This window comes from Protopterus annectens, chromosome 11.part0 (genome assembly GCF_019279795.1).
Source record: "Protopterus annectens isolate FY-2018-M chromosome 11.part0, PAN1.0, whole genome shotgun sequence".
NCBI classification, from domain to species: Eukaryota; Metazoa; Chordata; order Ceratodontiformes; family Protopteridae; genus Protopterus; species Protopterus annectens.
Genome location: NC_056745.1, coordinates 387,195,817 through 387,219,188, shown reverse-complemented (window position 1 = coordinate 387,219,188; position 23,372 = coordinate 387,195,817). Strand labels below are relative to the sequence as shown.

Sequence of the window (23,372 nt, the reverse complement as noted above, 5' to 3'; positions counted from 1 at the left end):
CCTTCTGGAAGCAAATACCTCTTCCCGGGAACTATGCTGGGGCTTTATTCATATTTAGAGTGCATAAAATATGAGAATGGAAAATATGAATCTGGTTTACAAAATGAAAGGATCACAGCATTCAGAGGGTAATAAATAATCATATAGTACTATGAAGGCACACATACGGCATAGCCATGTTAAAAGTGCAGAAATGGAACGGTGTATGTGTGGTTGAGGGTATGGGTGTATATGTGTGTGTGTGTGTGTGTGTGTGTGTGTGTGTGTGTGTGTGTGTGTGTGTGTGTGTGTGTGTGTGTGTGTGTGCGTGTGTCTGTTTGAATATAAGCATTTGTATGTGTATGAGCATTTGTTGCCTGCTGGAGCAATGTGTTTGGAACCCTGTGTGCTTAGTTTGCCACTGTTATGATTTAGGAAGATATGAGACAGATCTATAGACAGTCCACAGTGGAAGACCAATGTGTGGGGTTGAACACAATTTATATATACATATATATATATATATATATATATATATATATATATATATATATATATATATATATATATGAATACAGTTAATGGAGTTTATTTTCTAAACCCTCTTTTAAAGCTATTATTATATAATGTCTTTAAGTTTTTTCTAGATCTTCAAATGCTGAATTTAAATGGGAAATCATTTGAGATTGCTTTTGAAAACCTGAACTGTTTTCTGTGTAAACAAAAAAGCAGTATTAAATAAGGTCTCTGGAAAAGATGTTTTGCCTTTAATAAATCAATGTCTGCTTTTTTATTTATTGTTAAATTCCACTTTCAGTATTTTTCTATCTTGTGAGAATTTTCTTGTTAGTGCAGAGGAATGAATGAAATCAAGCTGAGAGATTTTTTTCTGGCAACTGTTTCACACTACATTTCACTGCTTAAAAGTGGTAGTGAGTTATGTTGTCAAAAGTGGCTTATTAATCTCTCTTGAGAGAGAGAGAGAGATGGTTAATATGTGACCATGAGAGCTCTGGCTGGGTGATGGCTCAGTTATGCAAATTCAATGTTTAGGGGTTAGTCATAGACTAGTCCATCCAAGGAACACATATGCTATAGCTAAGCAGCATGAGCATATGGAAGTCTGCCGCCACTGGCACAGCAGGGTATTACACCATGCAAGGTTGCTTAGATGCATACATTAAAATAATATATATTTCCTAAGGATGATAGCTATCTGGTGCTCTGACTCTTGTCTTCCCAGCCTGAAAGTCAATAAAAAGTTTTGCCGGAAGGACTGTGTGATGTGACTTCATCAAACTGATAACATTATCATTTACTAAATACAGCAACGAATTGAAACATTGTGTTGCACATGCACGTGCATGCGTGCGCGCACACACATCTATGCATCTATTTAACTATCTATCCTTTTATATATATATATATATATATATATATATATATATATATATATATATATATATATATAAACTATGATGCCTATGCATTTCTAAGTAAGGGTGATGAGGTGCTGCAGTCAGAGAATTACTTACTGACTTACACTTTAGTGTTTGTACTTAACATATGTGACAAACATCTGCCTTGTTTCACACTAGAAAGCTAAGAATGATCCCATCTGGAAAGAGGAGACATGCTGCAGGGTGATTTGTGATGCTAAGATTGTCTGGCAGTTAGGTAACAATAAGATATACCCCCAGGAAAGCTAATTCCCTCTGGAGGGAGGAGACTCCCAAAAAGGGAGAGTGGTACTTGTTGCCAGGTGGAAAATGGGAACAGATTCATCATTTGGGATCCATCAGTGTGGAATGGGGCAAGTGGTGTTGGGGGCAATAAAAATATTTATTGCAATACTTGGTCCAAAGGAGCTTAGACTTATGCCTCCATCTTATAACCTTATAAGTTTTGTCCCAAGACTTGATCAAATGTTATGATTTTTTAAATGGGCCTCTATTTTTTTAATTCCACTAGAATTGCAGGCAATTCAGTTTTTGAGGACTGCAGGTGCCTTGTGCACCTCCCCCCACTATATTACAGAAAAAAATGTACTTATTTATTTATTTATGTATTTATTTTATATTTGTTTACTGGGACAGTCCGACTGTACACAGGTCCTTTTTCAGTAGAGGCCCGGGGAGAAAAGCTCCAGTAATAAAACATACAAGGACATTAAATGAGCATTTAAATAGCCTTTACATGTAAACAGGAAATACAGTTCTCTAGACATAATCTTCTAGAAAAATTATGTGAATTTTAACAATCAAACCTACTTTTCTAATGTCTGTGTTTGAAATAGTTTGGATGAAGCAGTAGAGACTTTATGAGCTGGTTTCTCAAAGGAGGGGACATTAAAAATATGGGTTTAAAATGTAAACAAGTGGCTAAGCTATGGACATCATTTGAATGTCCTATACAAATAATTCATTAACTGTAGAAACTTACCTTACTTTATAGTGGGCTTTGATGAACTAAGACATACATTTCTGTTTAGAGAGTTCGGCTATCCTGAAAGTTTAGATGGTAAGCTGTGGTGATGCAAGTGTAGAGGAACAGATTTAGTAGATAGGGTCTCTTGTGCGACTGTAAGCTTTCAGTCTGAGCAGGTTTCTTCAATTAAGGAGAAAAAAAATCACTTTTCCCTTCACTGTTACTGTCTTGAAATTACTTTCATCAAGGGATTTCCAGGTATCTGTTTAAGTGGTTTGCATTAGCTATACACTTGTGGGTCTCTTCTACTGTGTTTTTATATCAAGGGAACTGGGTATATACATCTTGTGGCAGGAGGTGTTTGCCTTGTCTATCTGAGTTTAGAAATACACAAAAGGACTCACAGTGTAGTCATATTGTTCAGAGGGTTTATTGTTTTGTTTTCTGTTTTTTCTGTGCTGCTATAAATTTTGCATGTTTGCATGGGTTAGCAGTACCCTGTATAGTAGCAAACACCTAGAAATCAAATTTCTCTGTAGAACAGTCCATAAGACTGTAACATGTAAAGCAGCAATACATTGCAAATAACGTGTGTGTCAATAAGCTTAGAGCAGCTAGTTAGGTTTCTTGTGGCAGTAACTACAGATTTAGTAAAATTCAGGATTATGCAAACATTATTTATTTATTTGTTTGTTTATTTATTAATTTATTTGCATTTATTTGCAGGGAAGGTCTACTGAGCCTAGTTGAGCCCATTTTCAATGGCAGCATGAGGAGAAAAGCTCCACATAGAGTATTTACAGTCACAATACATAAACAGTATGAGCACAACAGTACAGAGTATTTACATACAGAATACACATTTACATTGTGAGGTGTTATTAACTGTATTAATGGGATTTCTACAAAAAGAATATCAGTTTTATGATTATTACCTCTAGGAGGATAGTAGGCATGAGCAACAGGAAAATTAGAAAGGTGGGCAGTTGCACAGTTATGGTAAGTGAGATATGAAAAGTTGTACAAATATAGAGATACAATGAGGTTTGGGTTATACCTGAGGGAAACAGGGTTTGGAGTGTGTTATATTGGCACATGTGCATAGCCAGAGAGAGGTGAGGTGTTGTCTAAGGGACTTCTTAAAGAGAAAGGTTCTGATTGAAGGTGGAAGGTACTCCATTCTTTTGAGACAGTAAAAGAATAGAGCATCTGACCAGCTAAGAAATTTGTTTTTTCAACTTTGAGCAGCAGTTTGTTTTCAGATGTAAGAAGTCTGTTTGGGTGATACAGAGTCAACAAAGAAGAAAGAGAAGGGCAACTTGATGGTTTACATATAAATGTATGTGCAATAGTTAATTGTAGATATGTCAGATAGTGCAGAAGTTCAAGCCGGTTTAGTTGATGTAGTGATAAACAGTGGTGAGCTGAAAATTTAGCATTTGTTGTACATTTAGCAATCGTACTGTAGCACAATACAAGTTTGGTTTTCAGGGAGGACTGGGTATTGGTAAGGCTAGGGACCCCATAAATTAGACATAGTAGCTGAAAGGAAGATCTAGAGCCTTTTTAGTGGTGAGGTTAAGGAAACAGTTATTTCTATAGAGAATACACAATTTTTGATGTATTTTGTTTATGTTGCTGTGGATATGAAGGTTGAATGTTAGGTTTTTATCTACGATGATACCTAGCAGTTTAGTACTTGGAACAACTTCAATAATAGTGTTGTTTTGGGAGTGGATAGAAAATTCATTCTTGTTAAGGGGGTAGTTTTTTGGGGTTGAATATTAGGAGTTTAGCTTTATTGGGATTTACAGTGATATGAATATTGGACATACAGGTTTTGGTTGATGTAAAGGCATTTTTGGGTAAGACGTTGTAACTCAGATATGGATTTGACAGTGCAAATGATTGTAGAATCATCTCTGTACTGGATGACTGTACCTTGAGTAAGAGTGGTATGGAAGTTGTTAATAAATATACCAAATAGGAGGGGGCCCAGTATGGATCCTTGGGGTACACCTATTGTTGTGCTAAGGAAAGGTGAGAAAGAATGTTGACATTGAATCGATTGTTGCATATTGCTGAGATAGTTTGAGAACCAGTATAGAGTTGAGGATGAGATGCCTAAGTTGGAAAGTTTGGTGAGAAGAAGGGGATGGGCTACTGTACCGAAGGCCTTAGAAAGGTCAAGAAAGAGTGAGGAGACAATCTAACCATCATCAAGGGCCCTATTTACTGTGTCCATAAAGGAAATGAGAGCTGTGCTAGTTCTGTGACCTGGCCTGAAACTGTGTTGAGTAGGAACGAGGATTTGGTTTTGAACCAGATGATTAAGAAGCTGAATATGAACACATTTTTTCTAATATTTTTGAGATGTGAGAGAGAATAGTGATGGGTCAAAACTGGAGATGTCAAAGTTATTGCTGCCTTTATGAAGTGGAAGAACATAAGCTTTTTTTTGCAGATAGGTGGTACTTGGGACTCTTGGATAGATCTATTAAGGAGAATGCTTATGAGGAAAGCAATGGAGCTTGCACATAGTTGTAGGAATTCTGCCGGTAAGTTGTCAGGTGCATTTGTACAAGGTTTGAGTTTATGAAGGAATTTTTTATGATGGAGATTGCTCTAGGTGAGAGTGAAAAAACTAGGTAGAGAGGAAGCTGAGGAGTGTAACGAAAATGGTTCACCTGGGTTGGGGTTTGTTTGTGGGAAGGTGGTGGTGAGCTTAGCTATGGTATCTATAAAATATGAGTTAAAAAGTGAAGCAATCTCAATGGGTGTTTTAGCTGGACTAGAGCAAGGATTATTATTTGAGCCTGGATGAAGTAGGGAATAAATAAATAAATAAATAAATACATACATACATGCATGCATACATAAATAAATAAATAAATGTAAACATTAAAGTTAGCAGAATTTAGTACTGTTGAGCTTAATCTGTCCAAATAAAGCACTCTTATTAGTCTGCACAAACAAAGCACCCTTAATAGCCTTCTAACCTCAATACTCCACCCCCTTGTAGCTCACAAATCAAAGGACTGGACACTATGGATATGAAATTTTCTAACTTCTCTGAGGTCAGCTTGGTAGATATGGGCATCTTGAGACACTATATCAAGTGTCTCATGTTCGATGACAACCACTTAATCATTGAAGAGTCAGACGCAGTATGCAAGAGGTATAATTACACAATGACACTGGAGGCTAAACCCTCGCATACAAGTCCATATCAGGTTGTCAAAACTACACACACAACATCCACCTCACATAGCACATAACACAGACATAGAATAACATATACTGAGGCACTAAAAGCAATCTTCTTAAACAGCAAAGATCACATAGACCACCCACTGTTAAAACTATGCCTCAGCAAGCCCAAAGACACTCACAAAAAGCAACACCCAAACACTAAGCCCCTAAGGCAAGAGAACACATTTGCCAGGACCCTCATCTCAGGGGATTCCATTGTAAGATATACTGATTCCCCTTTACCCAGGCTGGAGAAGGAAAAGAATAACTGTTAGTTACTTATCTGGGGCAGGATCTGGCAAATCTTGCGTGCACTCATGTCATTGGAGCACAGGTACCAGTATGATTCCATCGCAGTCCTTGTAGTATAAATGACCTGAAATGTACTTCCACGGACTATATGAAGAGAGACATTATAGAGCTTTCAGATTATGTGTCTCAGGCCGGTATGAGCCTGGCAGTGAGCAGCATATTACCATCACCAAGGATGATGCCACAATATAAACAAAAAATTATTGATTTCAACAACTGTTTATTTTTCTCCCTCTGGTGTCATTCTAAGGAGGTCCAATATTTATCAGCTTGGTAGGATATAGAGAATAGACCAGACTGGTTTGCCAAAGATAGTGTGTACCATTCCCCTCTTGGCTTTTGAGTACTGGCTATGGCTTTGTCTGTCCCCAAAATGACATTTTTAGGCAATGCCAAATTGACAAACCTACCAAAACAGCACACTCAACTTAGCAGAACTTCAAGGTGTTACTGCTCAGTGCCAGGAGCATAAATATAAACTAGACTCCATCCAAGCCCTCCCTTATTTGAGAATATAGATATCTGTGCAGTTACCGAGACATGGTTTAAAACAGCAGAGAGTATCCTGCCAGTACAAGGATTCAGTGCCTTCCACATTTTTAGACTAGTAGCTCACAGACAAGGACTAAAGGTGGAGGTGTCTCAACATACATCAATTACAAGCATACCTCTGGTGGTCAAACAGGATGATGTCCTGGAGCTCCTCCACATGCAGATCACCATAGACAAAATCTTGTACCATATCCTATCCAGCTATAGGTCACCCTCCTTGTCCCTAGAAGCTCGCAATGCATACTTTGACCTAGTGGAGATACTTACCATCTGACCTAACACCCTACTCATGTGAGTCTTTAATTACCCCTGTACATATTGGGAATCTTACATAGCCTAAAATCTATAGGCGCAGAGATCCCTGGACTTTGTAAATACAAATATCATTGACCAAATAATGAATACGCCCACTAGAGGTTCCAACATATTGGACCTCGTGCTCACAATTATGGTAAAATGCTGCACCCCTAATGTCTCATTCTCCCTGGTAAGGTCTGACCATTAAGTTGTCTTCTTCGAAATAAAAGTCAACTCTGTAATCCTATTAAAACCTGTAACAGTTAGAAACTATTCCAAGGCAAATTACCTGTTATTAAGTGATGGTTTGTCAAAATTCAGTGCACCTCCTAACCCCAAGAACAGACCAGTCTGTGCGGCATTGCTCTCAGAAACTCTGCACAACCATGTAAATGGCTATATTGAGGCTTCTGTACCCACCAGAAGTAAGCCCAGACTAGTCCCAGAAACAAATCACCCTGCTGGCATCCCAAATTAAACAGGATATACAACAAAAGGAAAAAAATATGGCAAAAATTAGGAAGGGAAATTCCCAAGAAAATAAAAACTCTCTCATCAAAGTAAATAGGCAACTAAGAGTACTAATTAAGTCAAGCAAAACCATCTTTGAGGTTAAGATATCCTCCCAGGTGAAAAATGACCATAAGGCCTTCTTCAGCTGTCAGAAACCTCAAGAGCAGCACACAGCAATGGTGTGCTAATGGTGCCACATTCACCAAGCCTGGTGATAAGCAAACCTGTTAGTGAACAAATTCTTTCCCAGCTTTACCTCATTTTCACCCTCAACCATCACCCTAATAATGCCCTCAAACATAACCCTCCAACTATAACTAGAGAGCATGTACTGGCTGCATTCACTAAAGCCAAGAACACGGCTCAGTGGGCCGTGATAACATCGCAGGATGTCTCTTGAATAGTCTAAAATATGACTTATCAAGACCCCTGGAGTCATTATTTAACTATAGTCTTAAAAGAGGCTTTGTAACTCATGAAGGGAGGACTGTGACTGCCATCCCCCTCTATAAAGGAGAACCTTCAACAGATCCTGGAAACTGTAGACCCATTAGTCTGACTCATCTTATTTGCAAAGCCATGGAAAGAATTATCATCAAAATTATCAACAAGGATATAGGAGATCTCCAGACAATGGATCCATCCCAGTTTTGCTTTGCCAAAGGAAAGCCATGTTTACTGAATCTAGTGAACCTCTTTGAAAAGGTCACTAAGGCAATGGGTGAGGGGAAAATGTGCACACTGCCTACCCAGATCAGCCGAAAGCATTTGATACAACAAAACGTACAGAACTAGGTATAAACCCTTTATAACAAAATGGATAGCTATCTGGATCACTGATAGGACCCAGAATGTTAGAAGTGGTGAAACCACCTCCAAATTAGGCCTGTTACCAGTGGGGTAATCTAGGGCTCTGTCCTAAGCCCACTCCTGATTGGCATTTACTTCTCAGATGTCAAAGCAAACGTTGAGGGCCTCTGGCTAACCAAGTATGCAGATGATTGCAAACTGTGAGAAGTCATTGCATCCCCTCAAGATGAGAACACCCTTTAGGAGGTCATTTGCAGGCACACATTTGATGCCAAAGCCATAGCTTAAAACTCAGTACTGAGGAATACATTATACTACCTCTTGGGAAGTCTGCCACCTTGGGTAACTATGTCATCAATAAAACACCCTTGAAAATTGAATCACTAGTCAGGGATCCGGTAACTCATGTAGATAGTAACCTAGACTTCAGCCAACATGTGTCCAAGGAAAATATTTCTATGTTGCTCAACGTATAATCAAGGGCAAGGCATCTAGGTCCAGAGAGGTAATCTACCACTGTCCTCAGCCCTCATTAGGCTCATCATAGAGTATAATGCCCCCTTTGGTATGATCCTGACCAAACACATGCAGCAACTGCAATGTTCACAAAGGGTCCTTACAAAAAGAATACAGGGAGTAAACAGAGTGTCCTATGCTGATCACCTCAAAGTCATGTCTTTTTACTTGGTATCATACAGACTTTTGAGAGGTGATCTTTGCCTGGCATACAAGGCATCCATAGAGCCTGTTCTGATGAGTCATTTGCACATCCACAGAACAAACAACATCAGAACTACTAAATTAAGAGACCTAAATTTTGCTTGCAACATTAATAGGACATGTTGGAGAGACATATACGTTTGTCAGAATATTCCCATTCTCTGCAATAGACTCCTCATCCATGTGACGCAGAGTTCCTTCCTATCCCTACTTAAGTGCAACTTGGACCAGTGGATGGGTAATCAGAAATTCACCCCTGGACTGGCTCCCATGTCTCTGATGGACAGAGACTGTAAGTAAATCACCCATATAAATTAAATATAAATCAAATTTGTGGGCCACATTTGGGTTGCATGGCTAGGCTTTTAAGGGCACTAGTGGTTGTTAGCTTAGTATACACCTATGAACCTATAAACCTGTGAACAGGAGAATATGTTGATTTTTTTATGGACACCATATTTAAATAAAAATGCACCATATTCAACATTTTTGAGGGGTAGCAAGGCCTTCTACACCCCCCTTGGTGGGCTGTGCCTCCCACACCCCCTGCAAATTATATATACCAACTCTGAGATTGCACTACAGTGGAGAAAAGGGTAAATTTCCAGATCCTCACTGCACCACAATCTCCATTCAGAAACATTATAAATGTACATTTTAATTTTAAATCAAGTGTTTAAATGGAGAGGCTGTTTTTCTCTGTGCTCCACATTTTCCATTCACAAACTTCAAGACTTCAAGTGTTGTTGGACATGCACAGTAGGTGCTTCATTCTTACAAGTTTCGGCACGATAACACTTCATCGTTATGAAATTGTGATCTTTTCATCTTTTTAAATTTGGTTATCTGACATTTCGATCTACTGAAGTAGAACCAATATATATATATATATATATATATGTATGTATATATATATATATATATATATATATATATATATATATATATATATATATATATATATATATATATATATATATATATATACTGTATGTGTGTGTATATATATATATATATATATATATATATATATATATATATATATGTATATATACTTTGCTCTGTCAATATAAAAATATAAGCTGCTTGTAGACATTCATGTGGTGGATGAGAAGCTCTCCCTGGTTACTGTACAAAAGAAAGAAACAGCTTTAGAATGGCATAAATGAACGCAATGGGCATAAAAGGAGGATTAGCTCTAATATAGTCTCTCTACACAACAAAAAATAAATAAATAAAAAATGGTATGGCAATTTGTCTGAAAGATAACAAAGCTCATAGATTCTGTTAGGATCAGCAACCAGTACTAAAAAGACTATTTTCCAGGACATGGTATCCAGCATTATTGTACAGGCATGTTTGAATAGAGGCAATTGCCAGTAGGATGAAATACAAATCTAAAAGTTATACTGAATCTCACAGTCTAAAGAGTAATGCCTCCTTCAGAAATCCTTGCCCAGCTTGGGTGCAGACATAGAAGAAGAGTCTAGCCCTGAATGGAAAAGGAAAATGCCTGCAAAATGGACTTTGATAAATGAACAAATGAATCCAGAGTGAGAAATATCAGAAAGATATTCTAACACTGAAGGATGGAAACATAAAATTGTTATTTGTATTGGTCTATCATTTAAACTGAGGAGGAGTCCATGTTGTCCTTGCACATAACAATAATAATAATAATAATAATAATAATAATAATAATAATAATAATAATAATATAATTTGTTAAACAGGTAGGCCCACTGGACACATAATCGCTTTTCAGGGGTAACCTAGGAGGAATGTATGGATAAGTGACTTGTTCAAGGTCACAGTAGGAAAATGAAGGCATCAAATGCTGCACCATAGGGAGTATAGCTCACAGCCTTAACCCTCTACACCATCTTACAAGCAGAAGGTTTTTGACGAGGAGAGGATCTGTATTTCTAAGCTGAAAAGAGCAAAATTCCTAGCGATTAATAGAACTGGAGAAGCAAAGCAATGAGCCTAAGTGACTTTATGTCTGTGTGAGGTTTGCTGGAAAGATGGATAAGAGTGTTTTTCTTGGATATAATCATAAAAGCTTCTACCAAATATACAGAGAAGAGGTCAAAATACGACTGTGGTGAGGATTCTGGCCTTCTGGAACCTGTTTTTTTTTTTTGGATGAACCTCATCATGAGAGGAAATGGGGAGGCTGTAAAGGAGTACTAGTGGCATTTGTAGACCAAGGTCTCCTTGGGACAATCACCTGGAAGAAGAAGAATTAAACAGAAAATATTCATGCCTTTTGGCTTGGACTGGGGATTAACTCATAAAGAAATAGTCAAAGGGGTATCAAATGGCTCCAGGACACTTTTGGAGCATTGATAGATAGCAGCTATGTCTGTTTGTTAGGGAAATGGCCTTCCTTAAAAAGTAATTGATAACCCAGAAATATTGTGATTGAGTGGCCATTTGACAAAATCTTATGGCTTCCTCGCACAAGAGGTACGCTCAGGTTTTCCCATTATTTGAGAATATATCAGAACACTGTCATGTTGCTGTGGGTAATAGCAATCATTTCTAGAGTAGAGTTGTGAATGTGAGAAGGACTTCCCACATTTCCAAGACATTGATGTGGGGGGTGGACACCTGAGATGCCTGGACATTGTAGATCATTTGTTTATCGTACTGGCCCTTGTACAGTGCAGACACATCTGTGGTAACTAATGCCTGTGGATTTGGCAGTGATCCATAATTGTCCACCATTGTAAATGCTCTTTGCAAGCTTTGGAGATGTTGACTGGATGGGACATGAGATCCAAGCCAAGCTCTGGGATCATTGTATACGAACTGTTCATTGCAAGACTTTCATGTTCCATGGTGTATGACTTTAGTCATAATTCTCAATAGTTCAAGGACAAGCTCAGCTGAAACAGACATTGACTGTATAATATCTTAGATTCAGCATCCTGAATAAATGATACCCTTCCATAGTACCTACGTACATACCAAATAATTTTATGTAGGTGATGGAATACCATGGTCAGGTTCTGGAGCAATAGCAATTTAGATTTTTTTTTTTAAGATTCACTGTTATTCCCAGGGAACAAAATATTCTGTGCAGACATTCTATTGTGATATTAGTACATATGCAATGGTGAGGCAGAAGCAACCAGATGTCAAGATTCAGGCAGATCCTGGCTTCCTGCAGTCTCTGGTGAGCTGCAGCTACATATATCCAGTTAGGAAATATCCTAGGGCTTGAGCAGAGATAGAATGGAAGTAACTACTGGCTCCTCCCCAACAGCTTAGGTACTTTCTTGACTACTTACTGATAATGGTGTGTAGTTAGGTGTCTTGAAGTCAAAAACACTTACAGTATCTTTCTGAGAAGCACAAAAGGATATACTGTACCATGCACATTCAAAAGGTTTGCTTTAGGATGAAGGTGTCTAAGTTAGTTACATGTGGAATTGTTCTGAAGTTCATTCACCATTTGGGGATCAAGAAGTATCTGGAATAGTTTCTCAGCCTGTATTATGTGGCTGGAGCTGCCTGCATTTTTTTAGTAGAATGCTGGAAACCTCCTTCCTTGCAACGTGGTCAGATAGGGTAGAATGTTGGACTAGGGTTGTGAGGAAGAAATGGGAAGGGTATACAATATCAAAGAACCAAAGGACCTCATCCACATGTCTTTACAAGAAAATGTATTTTATTCCAAAAACAGTTGAACACTTTCTTCCTACAGCAACAAATAGACTTCATCAAAACTGTTAAAATCTTTTTCAGCTTTACCTTAAACACTAAGGCTCAGCTAAAGCGTCTTCTGTGTGGAGACATGCATGAATGGGTGTACCTTTGTTGAAGGTTGTGCTTCAGGGCTGGCAACTCGGTATGTAAAAATCTACTGCCAATCATTAGCAGACCGGAGTTCAGCTGTGGTGACCCTAACCGGGAAAAGCTGAAAGATACAACAACAACTTAAAAACTAAGGCTCAATCATGTGATCAGTAATAGCCAGTCAAAATCAGCAAGTAAAATTAGCATGCACAAAAATTTAAAGTGATACACTTAAATCTTATTGTGAGTATATCATTGCATGCACATACACATATTAGTTATTATTCCATATATTTTAGTTTCAAGACTGGCAGTATGGAACATTGTCACTGATTCCTGGAAACTTTGTACAGTTATGTCTGAGATTCCAGAACAGTTCTTCTCATGCAATTGCTCATTTCCAGGGACCTTCCCTTTCAGAGGTATTTGTTTTGTTAATAACAAAAAAAAAACATAAACTTCTTGAAGTTTGGGCAAATAAGAGGATGCTTAAACAGTGTACTGTCAACATTCCCCTTCTTAATATCTGCAACGTGCTCATAAATACTTTCTTTAAGGGAGTACTCCATTTTCCCAACATAATAAACATCACAGAAAATACACTGTATGATGTATACTACTGCTCTGATGTTGCAGTTGAATCTACCAGGGCAAGGGATTGTCCTAAGATAGTTTTTAACTGAGACATTTGTTGTATCATAAATATACCTACAATGTGTGTACATCCTAAATTTGGTGATTTTTCCATTGCGAGTGATAGAAATGTCAGATGAGCTCTCTGTTATGGTCTTAATATTATGTGCCATTCTAAAAACAACTTTTGGTTCAACACCTAAAGTTTGCATTAGGTTCAAGGGCATAGCTTTTTTTCATAGATGGTTTTTACAATTTTAAATATGTGTCCTGCATCCACTAGAAAAGTAGTAAAGAAAGAATCAGAGGTTCTAGCTTAAATACTGCATTGTATCTTCACAGTGAATCCTAAGTCTTTCAGCTTTACCACTAATAGCTGCAGCTGCCATCTCATGAAGAAGCTGAACTCTGTACTCACTGTTGATGAGCATGTTTTTAAGACATTTGTTCTAAAAATGCACTATCCAAGGAAATAATCTGAACAAATTCTTAATTGGTTAGCTACAACCTATCCCCAAGAAACCATAATACTAGGAGACGTTAATATCGATTGGTCCCTCTACTCCAATCACTCAAATCCTCTCCCCATTAACTTGCATGGCTTCTCTCAAAACATTCTATCTACCACCAGAATTGGGAATGCTCAACAAAAGGAGAGCATCACTGACTGGATCCTTACTAACAAAGCCCCAAATAACTATATTGCAGGGACTCTTCCCAATGACCTTAGTGACCACCTTATTACCTTTATCTTAAAACACAAATGTCCAACATCAAACCATCCCCAAACCAGGCTGGTTAGGAACAGTAAGAATTTTGTCCCACAACATTTTCTTGCTGACCTCAAAGCATGTAACTGGTCCTCCCTAAAAACGCTCCCCTTAGATGACAGCGTCTCTTATTTTAATGACACTTTCCTTAAGATACTTGACGCTCACGCTCCTAAAAGACTGACCAGGACCAAGGAACGTATCGCACCTTGGCTAACAAAAGATACCAAATCCAAAATTAAACTCCATGATCAGGCCTGGAATAAATGGAGAGCTACCAAAACCCCCCTGGACCGGATCAAGTTTCTTCAGCTTAGAAACTCAACCAAAGTAGCCGTCTTGACTGACAAAAAACAATATTTTTGTCACCTCCAAGACAAACACCAGCATAATCCCAAAAAATTCTGGGCTGGTTTCAATCATCTCCTTCGTCCAGGAAAATCTACCACCCCCACCCCTGAAAAACTCATGGGCAAAGATCCAGGAGAAATAGCTAACACTTTCAATTCATTTTTTACGGAGACCATCCAGTCTCTCGCCAATCAGCTTACCACTACTCCCTCAACCACAACCTCAACTAAAGACCCTCCTCAGTCCTCCCTTAACTTACAACCCACACCTACCTCCTATATTCGTACCCTCTTGAAAAAACTCAAACCAACCACCTTAGCGGCTGACCTACTCCCAGCCAATTACCTACAAATAGCATCTGACGCCATTGCCTACCCTGTTTCAATCCTGATCAACCGATCTATTTCTGAAGCTTCTATCCCCTCAATCTGGAAAATCTCTTATATCATCCCTCTCCATAAAGGTGGATCCTCCACTGACACATCTAACTACAGGTCAATAGCTATACTGTCTCCTCTAGCCAAAATTATGGAACGTTGTGTTCATAAACAACTCATTACCCATCTTTCTCAAAATAACCTCCTGTCTAACACCCAGCACGGATTCCGCCCCCATCACAGCACAACCTCTGCCCTTCTCTCCTTTGTTGATTCAATCAACCAAAACCGCAATAATAAACTTATTTCCTCTGCGCTTTTTCTTGACCTATCAAAAGCCTTCGACATGGTGAACCACCAACAACTAATACAAACACTGCAAACCTTTCATCTTAGTAAATCAACAATAAGTTGGTTTAATGACTACCTATCTTGTAGAAAGCAGGCGGTTCAGTGGCAAAACAGGCTATCAGACCTACTCCCCACTAATATCGGTGTTCCCCAAGGATCTATCCTCGGTCCCCTTCTCTTTTCCCTATTTATAAACAGTTTACACATGATCATTCCTAAAGCCACCTGCATTCACTACGCAGATGACTCCACCCTGATATGCTCGGACGTTTCTCTCGCCAAACTCCAAGTTGCAACCCAAAATTGCTTCTCCTTAGTTGAAAAATGGTTCTCAGAACTAAAGCTTCTACTAAATCCAACCAAAACTAAATTACTTCTATTTTTCCCCACACTAAATACCCCCCAAGGAAAAGAATCACCTAATACTACCACCCCAACCTTCTGCGTGTCTTCCAACAATGGAATCATAATCGAACCCGTCTCCCACACCAAACTTCTAGGGGTGACCATAGATAACAAACTTAAATTTGATACACATGTCAGTCTGACCATTAAGTCTGTAAACAAAAAACTCGGGTCTATGTATAGAATAAAAACTTTCTTAACTCCGCACACCAAACTAACTATTGCTAGGACCCACCTTCTGTCCACACTCCTCTATGCCTCCCCTGTATTCTCCTTCCTCAACAAGAAGGAACTCAACAAACTGTCTACTACCTATAACCACATAGCCAGATTTATAACAGGGATGCCCAATCGGACCCATCACTGCCAAAATCTAAGGACCCTGGAATGGTTAGAACTCTCCAACACTCTCAAACTCAACCAACTCACTGAGGCATTTAAAATAATTAATCATCCAGAAAAAACTACCTCACTGAACAAAATACTTACCCCTTACTCCAACCTCACATCCCTTAGGTCATCCAAAAGCCTACTAGTTCAAACCATTAAGTCTAACAACTTGGGAGGCGAAGCACTCTATGCTAATTCCATTGGCAAATCCTGGAATGCCCTGCCAAATAACCTAAGACACATGACCTCTCTTCACCAATTCAAAAAACACCTCAAAGACCTATTAAAGTCCCAATGGCTATACCCTTGCTCTAATCCTGACTAATAGTAAAACTCTCCTGGCCCACTAAAGTCCCTACCTAACCCACAAACCTAAGGTCTCATGTTGTAGCCATATTTAGACTAATTCTAAAGTCAGTTCATTCTAAGTATTGTACTTCTTTTAAACAATTGTATAACATCTATGTCTGATTTCTCTTTTAATGTAATTATTTTTACTCTATCCTTGCATGTTCTGTTTAACTACCTCTGTTCTTGTGGAGCTTTTCTCCCCGGGCCTCTACTGAAAATGGACATGTATCCAGCTAGACTAGCCCGATCAACAAATGTAAAATAAAATAAATAAAATAAATACAGTCTTATTGTTTGTTCTCTCACAAGACTGTTCCTCTGGTGAAAAAGATGTCAGCTAGTGTGGTGGAAACATGTTAGGAAAAAGGTTGGTTAACAATATAAGGAAGACTAAAACCAATGGGACACATTGTCTTTTGAGATGAGATGAACATGTACAAGTAATGAATACTATTTAGCAAAGAAACATAGAAGAACCTAAGAAAATCTGTGGTCTGTTCCAAGTATTCAAAAACATTCCAATTCACTGGTAGTGCCTGACCATAACATGAAAATATCATCTTGATATCCAAGATAAAATACAATTATGGCTTTAAATGAACAGTTAAAAATGTATTCCTTTTCCCAATGTGTAAGCACTAGGTTTAGAAGTTATTCCTTGGTGTCATGTCCTTAAAACTTTCAATAAGTCTGGCATGTGTTGCATTAGTTTTGCTGTGGAACTTTTCACTGCTTTAAGGGATATAAAATAGAGTACTCCCCTCCCACTTACAGTTGTCTTGATCCACCTGTTCTTGGTGCAGGAGGTCTAACTTGACAGGCAGGGGTTCAGACAGGTCTCCACTGTCTACAGAGTAGGGCAGCTGACCAAGGCTTCTGATGGCTGCTGTCTACATGGGAAGTAGCAAGGTAATTTTCTTTTGTTCCTGGAAACCTGATTAAAATTGCCCTGGCTGTAAGCTGTCTCCTAATGTTTGTGTTTTGTACCACACTGAAAACACATGTGGCACTTGCTCCTCTGCATCTTTGATAAGGTATATTATAGAAGCTGAATTTTGAAACTCATAGCCATCTATTTCTTAGTTTACAGTGTTATTTAGTTACTCATATAACTCTTTTCCAAAGATTTGCATACCAAAAGGGTGCATTTAGAAAGGTCACATCATTTTCTTCAGTGAAATAAGTTAAACCTGAGCCATGTCTGCTAGATGCCAAGCTCTACCACCACCCTATATGATACTGTAGAAAATGTAGACTATCCCCAGGATTCATGACGCTCTGTGCAAGAATAAGACTATTCTTGCACAGAGTGATTTGTGTCCTTTTAGAATAGCAGCGTGCCTTGCATATCCATTAAGGTGTTGTTCTTTTGGCTTTTCCCGGTTAGGGGTCGCCACAGCAGATCTCTGGTACGCTAATGATTGGCAGTAGATTTTTTATGGGTGCTGAGGTGCCAGCTCGACGCCCAACCTTCAACGAAGGCATGCCCATTCTGTGCTGCTATTTAATCTAAAGGAACATGAACCAAGACTGAGCGCAGGGGGCATGTGTCAGCAGTGCCTGACCATGTAACATGCCCTCTTCACTCTGAAAGTGCCGTATGGCATTTTGTGACACAGATGAGTGTCAAGTTATGTAATATTAGAGCCTGGCTTTAATATTATATAGTAAACAAGTGTCCACAGACACTGAAATGTAAGTGTTTAACATTTCAGTGTCTGAAATGTAAGTGGCTAACATTTCAGTGTCCGCAGACACTGAAATGTAAGTGACGAACATTTCAGTGTCTGAAATGTAAGTGGCTAATATTTCAGTGTTCACAAACACTGAAAAAAATACAAACCGAAACACAAACACCTAAAAGGCAGCAGCCTTCAAGTGTGCACCCCAAAATGTATGCACTCTTGCCCTACATGCATGAAAGCAGTAGGGCAAGAGGAAAGCAACAGAAATTTAAAAAATGTAAGTTTTTTTTTCATCAAATAAATCTGAAGTTTAAGCGGTGTGCAGCTTGTTTGCACGGCAAGCTGCTATGCTTAGCCTGGCTGAAATTCTGAAAATTATAGACAAGTGCTACTGTGATAGAAAACATCATCAAGCTGCTGTAGCATAGTGATACTGCCACGTTATAGCATGTAAAACATGCTTGGTTCCAATCCCCTTATGCCAAATTATTTAATAAACTTTTAAGGAATTTAATAATAGATGTCAATCATATGGCTCATGTATAGCATAGTAGGGGGTGGGAATATGTAAAATATAAATGTAAAAAAATAATTTATAAATTTATTGAAAAAATAATAGATTTAAGCAATGCTTTGCTATTGTAGGCTTCCAGCTGTGCTTACCTGGTGTAAGCATTGCTATGCGGATTTGCACGGAGCTAAGCATAGTTCAGCATATTAAAACCGGCCAATCAAAAAAAAAAAGGTGTGAGAAAACTGCCATATTTAAACCACACAGGTGGGAATACAGCCATAAACATTTGGGATTGCTCACAGCAGGACCAAAATGTCTGGTATCGGTGAAGATGTTCACTTAGGAGTGCAATGTTGGGGCATCCAGGAGTCCAGAGTCATGGTTGGGCTCCTAGGAAAAAAAACATGATGGCAGGCTGTTGCAGGGCCACTACCAGGGCTCAAAGTACAAAGCGGAGGCCTGGGACCAGATTGCATGCAATATCACTAGTGCCACTGGCATATCCCGGACTGGTGAGCAGGTACGTCACCACCATAATGACCTTAAGTGGAGGAGGGGTGCACTCTTGACCAGTGGATCCAAGAAGCCTGAGCACAGGATGTCCCACCTGTCTGCAAGTATGCAGTCTTATGTATCTCTAACTAAGTATGGAAAAATTCAACTTGTGACTGTGCAGGTGTGATTAATGTGTGATGTCTCCCCATCCAGCTGCTTCGGAGTGGTCTCCAAATGTTGAGGCTCATGCCCAGTGACTGGCCCAGCTGTGTCGGCAGTATGGTGAGTACAGACTACCCTCTACTATTAGCAGTAAGAAATAAACAGTATAGTAATGGTAGTTCCACCTGTATATATAATTGTGCTGCAAAAGTCAGGAATAAATGTCTGTGCCAGGCTGCCAGTGTTACACTGGAGTATTCCCAGCTGCTGTGTAATACGGATGTCAGTAGCAAATAAGGTACAATATGGAGGAGAGGAATACTAGAATATGTATGAGTGTGTCTAAGTGAACCTGCCAAGAAAGTGCCATGTCAGGGCTACTGTAACAGTTATAGGTTCATAGGTTCATAGGTAGGTACTAGGCTATCGACCCAAGGGCCTACATAAGCCTAGTCAACAAGGTTCCCTGGCTTACGCCACCCAAGTAAGTTATTTTCCTGTGCCACTGTTGAGCAGAGACAGAGAAGTACTCCCCGGGGTGTATTTCCTATTCCCATCCACTCATCAAGATTTTTCTTGAAGAGTGCTAATGAAGAACTTTGCTTGACATAGATGGGTAGCCTGTTCCAGGGTATGGGAAGGCTCTGGGGCAGGAATCTATCCCTCCAGCATGTCCTGTTTATTGTGGTGACAAGGTTTAGGTCCCTTGAGCGTGTAGCTCAGAGGGATTGGGATTTCTTTAGGTGTAGCATGTCCAACAACTCTGGGTTTGACATAGCTTTATATGTTAGGCAGAGATCACCTCGGAGTAGGCGATATGCTACAGAGTAAAGCTGGAGTTTTTTAAGGCGGTCAGCGTAGGGTGTTTGTTTGAGACCAGTAATCCTCTTTGTTAGGTATTTCTGTGGCCTTTCCAGCTGCTGCAGATGCCTTGTGAGGTACATTGCAAAAGGGGCATTGTACTCTATAATGGGTCTAATGAGTGTCGAGTAGAGGGGAACAATGACCTCTTTTTTCCTGGATGAGAACCCTTTTATGATGAGGTGTGCCACGTAGAAGGACTTCCTGACTACTGTGGCAATGTGAGTATCAAAGGAGAGACTACTGTCCACCTGGGTCCCAAGGTCTCTTATCACCCATTTGGTGTTAAGTAGATTGATGCCTATGTGGTAGTTCATGGGTACAGAGTTTTTGCCAAAGGGGATGACACTGCACTTTTTGGCATTGAGCTGAGGCCATGGCTCTGACACCAGGCATTTGTCTCAGCGAGGCCTTTCTGTAGGATGTCCACATCATTTGGGGACTTGACTATGGCTCCTAGTTTGCAGTTATCTGCGAACTTCATTAGCCAGAGGCCTTCTGTGTTAGCCTGTACCAAACAGGAGAGGTCCCAGGACAGAACCCTGTGGTACTCCACTTGTCACTGCTTTGAGGTCAGATTTGGAGTCTGCAACTTTTACAGTGTGGGTTCTGTCAGTGAGCCAGTTGGCAACCCATCTTGTGACGTAGGGATTTATACCTAGTTTAGCTATAATTCCAGAATGGGGGATGGTGTTGAAAGCCTTGGAGAGGTCAAGATAGGCTGTGTGAACCACCTTACCCTCATCTACGGCTTTGGTGACTGCCTCAAAGAAGTTGATCAGGTTCAGGAGGGAAAATCTGCCTTTCACAAACCCGAACTGGGTGGGATCCAGAGTTTGAAGGTTAGAAATGAAAAGCATTCCCCTGTGCAGATCATGCAGGAATAATAATTGTGGATTTCTGAGTTGTACACAGATATGTATTTCAAAACTAATAAAGGTCATCCCAAACACTGGTGTGTGTCATCTCACTTGTACCTGAAAAATAATGTGTCTGTCCTACATAATGCATTAACTGAGGTGAACTGAGTTAGCACTGCTTACCTGCATACTTTAGAATTGGCATGTCAAATGACTGTAAAAAAGCAACAGTACATATTGCCATCAGAATGTGTTTTTCTTGTTTGTCTGCCATCAGTGTCTTGTGTTAACCTTTCAATTTCAGCTGTATGTAGCTGTGAATGTACTGAAAAATGTATAAGGCTAACAGGTACAGATTTAAAACCTACACTGTGTACTCAGGAATCTAAATAGCAGTATGTAGTTGTAAAACAGTAAAATGTGCAATCCAGCTAATGTGCACATTTCACAAACAGTGACACCAAGGTCTATTGTGTGTGCATAATGTGTACTGAAAATGGGAAACAAATAATGCAACATGTCATAATAAAAGTACTGTGCACAAAAATATGTACTAGATAGAAATGTCACAAACAACACAAAACACCTATCTAGTAGCTCAGTCTGATAAGGACTAGGCCTGTAGTTTAATTTTGCACACATACCATGGTTCAAAACCAGGGACCGCCACTAACATCTCACAGTCTGGTTCTACAGTTGTAAACTGCAATCTGAATAGAAAAATTAATGTGCTGCAACACATAACATTTCTCATTCAGGGCACACAGATAAAGAAATATAAACAGAAATACTAGTATGATGTGTATAACTATAAAATGTGTACAATTGCTGTGTTGATCAGCCCCAGTCCTACAAATATATGCAACCTAGACATCCATACTCTGCAGTCTGGCCCAGACAAGCTCCTCAAGTGTCACGCTGTCATGGATAGTTTCCCCAGTCGCTGAGAAACCTGCACACAGAGAATGTCACAGTAGATGTATGTGAAAGGCACAACACACACACTCCAGGGCCTGCAACTAATATGTGAATCTAAATATGTGCAGAAACAGCAACGTAATGTGCACACAATTCATCTACACAGGGTCCACAGGTAAAGAAATTGGTATAGAAACAGGTCTGATGTGTATAACTAAAATAAGGGTACAATTGCCCTGTTGATATCTACAGCTGTTGGTGTGCTGTAGCAGACCCATGGCCCAGGTAGAGTGTAAGTGTGGTCAGACTGTAGAGTAGTGAATAGTAGTGTACTGACAAATATACTTGATAGCAGTTGTCAATTGAATCTGTTTTCTTCCCCCACCACTCAATTGATCTAATCATCACACTGAAACCAACATGGGTATGTTCCTAAACAAACCTCTACTGTTGGGACCATTGTTCCATTTGCTTTATCATTGTTTAAATTATGTGCATACTAATATTCCCTGTTGAATAATCATTTTATTGCCTGCCTGACATACCACTAACTGGCATGCTGTTGCAACCATGAATGCCATTCCATATATGCATAGGTTCTGTTTGCTATGGCACTATTATAATTGCACGGTTTTGGGTAAATGGGAATATCCATGCATGCTATTTTGACTAATGTTGTAATGTGTTGTGCATGACTAACCAATATTCATTGTCAGTTTCCTCACCATAGCACATATGGGAAGCCAGATCCCAGCGGATCCACCTCTCCCACCCCACCTGGCCGAGGCACCGGGCCCAACCCAGACCTCCCTCATCTGCTGGTCCTGCACCATCCTGTGGAACCGCTGCACAGGATGGGGCTTGCCCCCCTGCAAGTTGGCACAATGAGGATGTTGTCACCTGGGATGAGGTCTGTGGCATGGTGCGCAGTGTCTTCCAGATGGAGCTGGATGACCGCCTGCACCAGGTGGAGGGCAGGCTGGTGCAGCTAGAGGGGCAGGTGGCCCCTCCATCCCAGCCCCCAGTGCAACCACCTTTAGGGTTGTAAAGGAAAAGTGGTGACTGCCATCGGGTGGGGACATCAGTGCCACTACTACCATCTGGAGGCCTCATAAGCCTCAGATTTCCAACCACCCTCCCTGTCAAGGTGTTTACCCCCCATGTGTCATACACCACCCCATCTGCTGTCTTGTCTGTCTGCAAATGCAACCTCTCTTACCAAACCTCCCTCACCACACTTACCAATAATCCTTCCTTAACATCCCACTCTCATCTTAAAAAAAAGGGGTCATCTGTCTTATAAAAAAATCATGTCCCATACATAGCTCTGCATTTTGCCCAGAGACATGTACCCATCATGCAATCTAACCTTACCAATAATCCATATTGTATGATGCCCACACACCTCCCTGTAGGATATGAGGCTCCAAATTCTAAATTGCCCACATTGAAAGCAGCTGTTGCTGCCAAAAAAATGCAGACCTATGGTCCTTTCCTACACCCGTTCTGTTCATCCCTACTTGTTTTAACTCTTGTTTGTCCTCCTGCTTGCTCCAATTTCACCACTTTCCTATCTCCCTTTT

General features: G+C 39.7%; 1 protein-coding gene across 3 annotated transcripts in view; it reads left to right on the top strand.

Annotated features, from left to right (window-relative positions):
* LOC122815407 (bile acid-CoA:amino acid N-acyltransferase-like) overlaps positions 1–23,372 on the top strand; it is an 817,246-nt gene that overhangs the window by 6,553 nt on the left and 787,321 nt on the right. The window contains exon 2 of one of the 3 annotated variants that reach the window (XM_044087873.1): positions 19,202–19,270. The exons of the other annotated variants lie outside the window; for them this stretch is intronic. The gene's annotated coding sequence lies outside the window, so the exon portion shown is untranslated. The remainder of the gene's footprint in view (positions 1–19,201; positions 19,271–23,372) is intronic. 3 annotated transcript variants of the gene reach the window in all.